The sequence below is a fragment of the Petaurus breviceps genome, unplaced genomic scaffold (assembly GCF_028583685.1).
Source record: "Petaurus breviceps papuanus isolate PSGF00001 unplaced genomic scaffold, PetGlider_PUasm1.0 90822, whole genome shotgun sequence".
In the NCBI taxonomy this organism is placed as follows: Eukaryota; Metazoa; Chordata; class Mammalia; order Diprotodontia; family Petauridae; genus Petaurus; species Petaurus breviceps.
In genome coordinates, this window is record NW_027187351.1 from 16,957,417 (window position 1) to 16,962,366 (window position 4,950).

At 35.0% G+C, this 4,950-nt stretch overlaps 1 long non-coding RNA gene across 1 annotated transcript in view; it reads left to right on the forward strand.

Annotated features, from left to right (window-relative positions):
* Nucleotides 1-4,950, forward strand: part of LOC138148079 (uncharacterized) — a 69,805-nt gene that overhangs the window by 64,150 nt on the left and 705 nt on the right. The gene's annotated exons all lie outside the window — the stretch shown is intronic.

Here is a 4,950-nt window from a genome sequence, read left to right on the forward strand (position 1 = left end):
GAGAGAGAGAGAGAGAGAGAGAGAGAGAGAGAGAGAGAGAGAGAGAGAGAGAGAGAGAGAGAGAGAGAGAAGCTATGAAAGCAATAATGATCTCAGAGCAAAAGCAAAAATAGATGTAATTAAGCAGTACTTAGGAGAAGATTTATTATATCTTTAGATCTATACCTCAAGGAAAAAGAGAAAGAATAGATCAATGTATCAGGTATGCAATTTAAAAAAAAGGAAACTAGCAAAAGCGCAAATTAAAATTCCCAATTAAATGCTGAAATGGAAATCGTAAAATCAAAGGAGAGATTAATAAAACTGAGAGCAAGAAAACTTCTGAACTAATAAAGAAAACTAGGAGCTGGTATTATATATGAATAACAATAAAATAAATTATTGGTTAATTTAATTAAAACAAGAAAATCAAATTACTAGTATTAAAAATTTATATGGTGGGTATATCACCTATAAAAATGAGGTTAAACAATTCTTACATGTTCTTTTCCCCAATTAAATGCCAGTAAAACTGACAATGTATGTGAAATGAATGCTTATATACAAAAATACAAACTACCTAAATTAACATAACAGTAAATAGAATATGTAAATAATTCTACCTTAGAAAAAGAAATTGAAAGTGAGCAGAAAGAGGAGAACATTGTAAAAAGTAATAGCAACATTGTGTGATAATCAGTTTTGATAGACTTAGCTCTTCTCAGCAATGCAATGGTCTAAGACAATTTCAAGGGACTCATAATGGAAAATGCTGTCCACATCCAAAGAAAGAGCTATGGAGTCTGAATAGAGATCAAAGTATATTATTTTCACTTTTTTCTTGTTTTTTTTTCTTTTTGTTCTGATTCTTCTTTTGCAATATGACTAATGTGGAAATATGTTTAATATGATTATACATGTAGGGCCTATATCAGATTGTATATCATCTTGGAGAGAGAGGAAAGCAGAGAGGAAGGAAAATATTTGGAATTCAAAATATTGTAAAAGTGAATGTTGAAAACTATATTTACATGTAATTGGAAAATATTAAATATTATTAAGGGGGGAAAGAAAAAAGAAATTGAAGAAACTATCATGAGCTCCTTAAGAAAAAAAAAAAACATTGTCAGGTCCAGATAGATATACAAATGAATTCTACCAAATTTTGAAAGAAAAATTAATTCCAGTACTATATAAACTATTTGGAAAAATAGGCAAAGAAATAGTCCAACCAAATTCCTTTTAAAACACAAGTATGGCTCTATTACCTAAATCAGGAAGAGCAAAAAACTGAGAAAGAAAAATAAAGACTGACTTCCCTAATGGATACTGACACATAATTGTAAATAAAATATTAGTAAGGTTATTACAGGAATATATCATGAAAATTATACATTACAATTTGGTAGGATTTATATTAGGAATACATGGCTGGTTCATATTAGGAAAAGTATCAGCATCACTGACTATATGAATAATCAATAAGAATATCACAACCAATAAAATTCATATGATTATCTCAATAGATGTAAAACAAGTTTTTGACAAAGTACAATACTCATTCCTATTAGAAACACCAGAAGCATAGGAATAAATGGATCTTTCCTTAAAATAATAAGCAGCATCTATCTAAAATGATCAGGAAGCATGATCTATAAAGGGTGTAAGCTATAAGCCTACCCAGTAAGATCAGGGGTGAAGCAAGGATGCCTATTATCAACATTATTATTCAATATTGTGCTAGAAATCCTAACTATGGCAATATGAGAAGAAAAAGAAATTGAAGGCATGAGAATAGTCAATGAGGAAAGAAACCTATCACTCTGCAAATGCTATAATGGAATAGTTGAAGAATCCTAGGGAAAAAAAAAACACAACTATTTGAAATACTTAACAACTTCAGTAAATTTTCAGTACATAAAATAAACCTACATAAATCATCAGAATTTCTATATATTACAAACAACATATAAAGAGAATTTCCATTTGACATAACTACAGACAATATAAAACATTTACTACTCTACCTACTAAGATAAACCTAGAATCTTTATGAACAAAATAATAAAACACTTTTCACACAAATGAGGTCAGATGTAAATAGCTCATGTGCAGGCCAATCTAATAGGACAAAAATGACAATTCTACCTAAATTAGTTTATTTATCCAGTGTCATACCAATAAACCTACCAAAAATATTCTATAAAGTTAGAAAAAAATTAACAAAATTCATCTAGAAGAAAATTTCAAGAATTTCAATGGAAACAATGAAAAAAATGTGAAATGGAAAGTAGACTACCAGTACCAGATTGCAAACTGTATTAAAAAGGTGTAATCATCCAAACAGCATAGTACTAGGTAAGAAATATAATCCTGGATGAGTGTAATTGATTAGGTTTACAAAACACAGTAATAAATGATGATAACAATTTAGTGTTTCATAAACCCAAAGATCTAAGGACTTTAAGGACAAGGACTCACTATTTGACAAAAATTGCTGGGAAAATTGGAAAGCAGTTTTTCAGAAACTAGGTATAGAGCAATATCTCATACTGTATACCAAGATAAAGTCAAAATGGGCATATGAATGGGGTAGAGCCAAGATGGCAGAGTAAGATCAGGAACTTGCTCAGCTCCTGCTCCAACTACCTCTAATACCTATAAAACAAATGACTCTAAACAAATTTTAGAGCTACAGAACCCACAGTGACAGAGAGAAACAAATCTCCCACAGAAGGCAGTCTGGCAGGTCTATAAGAAGGGTCTGTCACACTGAGCTGGCAGCAGAGTACAGCCCTGCATGGGCTGCAATGGCACAGACCTGCAACACAGCCCAGCCTGAGCAGATCTCATGAGAATGAATCACTGGCAGCTGTGGTGGTTTCCAGACTTCTCAACCCATAAATTCCAAAGAAAATGTAAAAGGTCAGTGGGGGAACTCTGTTGGAACTGGGTGAGAGAAGAGTGTGGTTTGATCCCTGCCCCTAGGGTGGCAGAGGTGGTAGTAACTGCAGCTGCTCCTGCAATGGATGTTTCTGGAGCTCCTGGCCAGAAATTGTGGGGGGCACCAAAGTGATTGACTAGAGGCCATTTGCAGGAATCTCTCTGTTGTCACTAAGGCAGGGTTTTCTTCCTTTGCCCTGCTTGGATCTAGGTTGCAATCTTGGGTGGCAGTCCTGGGGTGAGGAACACTAGGATGGAAGAGCCTGTTGAGTCTGTGGAGAGGCAGTCTTCTTTACCATTATGAAGCAGGTGCCTAGAAGAAGGCACAACAGCTTTCTGACAACAGCTGAACAAAATCCCAGAAATTTGGGGCATGGCACTCTCTAATATGGAAGCAGAGTTCTACCATGGCAAAGAGTTCAAAGTCAAGTAATTTACTGGCAAGGTGAGCAAGCAGAGGAAGCAAAATCAAACTATAGAATTATTTTTTGGTGACAAAGTCGATCAAAACATACAACCAGAAGAAGACAACAAAGTCAAAACTCCTGCCTCAAAAGCCTCTAAGAAAAATTTGAACTGGTTGCAGGCCCTGAAGGAGCTCAATTAGGATTCTGAAAATCAAGTAAGAGAAACAGAGAAAAAAACTGGGAAAAGAAATGAGAATTATGCAAGAAAATCATGAAAAACAAGTCAACAGCCTATTAAAAGAGACCCCCCCAAATACTGAAGAAAATAACACCTTAAAAAAGTCTGACTGAAATGGCAAAAGAAGTCCAAAAAGCCAATGAGGAGAAGTATGCCTTAAAAAGTAGAATTGTCCAGATAAAAAAGCAATTTCAAAAACTCACTGAAGAAAATAATTCATTCAAAATTAGATTGGAGAAAATGAAAGCTAGTGACTTTATGAGAAATCACGATACTATAAAACAGATCTAAACAAATGAAAAAATAGAAAGCAATGTGAAATATCTCATTGGAAAAACCACTGACCTGGACAATAGTTCCAGGAGAGATAATTTAAAAATTATTGGACTACTTGAAAGTAATAATCAAAAAAAGAATCTAGACATCATCTTTCTAGAAATTATCAAGGAAAACTGCCCTGATATTTTAGAACCAGGGGGAAAAATAGAAATAGAAAGAATTCATTGCTCACCTCTTGAAAAAAATCCCTAAAAGAAAACTCCTAGGAATATTATAGCCAAATTCCAGAGTTCCCAGGTCAAGGAGAAAATATTACATGTAGTCAAGAGGAAACAATTTCATAATTGTGGAAACACAATCAGGATAACACGAGATCTAGCATCTTCTACACTAAGTTATCAAAGGGCTTGGAATATGATATTCCAGAGGTCAAAGGAGCTACGATTAAAACAAAGAATCATTTATCCAGCAAAACTGAGTATACTATTTCAGGGGAAAATATAGTCATTCAACTAAATAGATGACTTTCAATCATTCTTTTTTTTTTTTTAAAGCAATCAGGGTTAAGTAACTTGCTCAAGGTTACACGGCCAGTTATTTCTGGGTGTGGTGCTGAGTGTCTGTGATAGTAATGGCAATTAAAGATTCCCCTGTATTGGCTTGGTTTTCAAATTGATTGTGTTAAAACCCAGAGTTTGTTAATCCCACCTGTGGGATGGGCTTGTTGATGTGAAAAGAAAGTCCTGAATTGGGAGGAGCTGGTGATGTAGATTTGGAGACACAAGAGAGAGGCGGAAGATCTTTTTTGGTAGCAGCACCTCGTGGAGAGAGAGACTAAGAGAATTGCTGGTGGCCGCTTTGAACTGCCCTGGACTTTTGAGACCTGCCCCCTGAGCTGCCAAGGACTGAGGAGACATGGCTGTTTTGCTGGTACTTTGTCTGTCTGTTTTGATGTTATTTTGCCAGATTTGTCCACTGGTGAAAGATTGTCCTTTTGTTGAAGAAGTCCTGGAACCTGGCTGTTCGCTAAGAAGGCCTGCGACTGTCCTGCAGACAGAGAGTGAATACTGTCCACTGGTGAGGGACAGTACTGTTGTTGCAGGG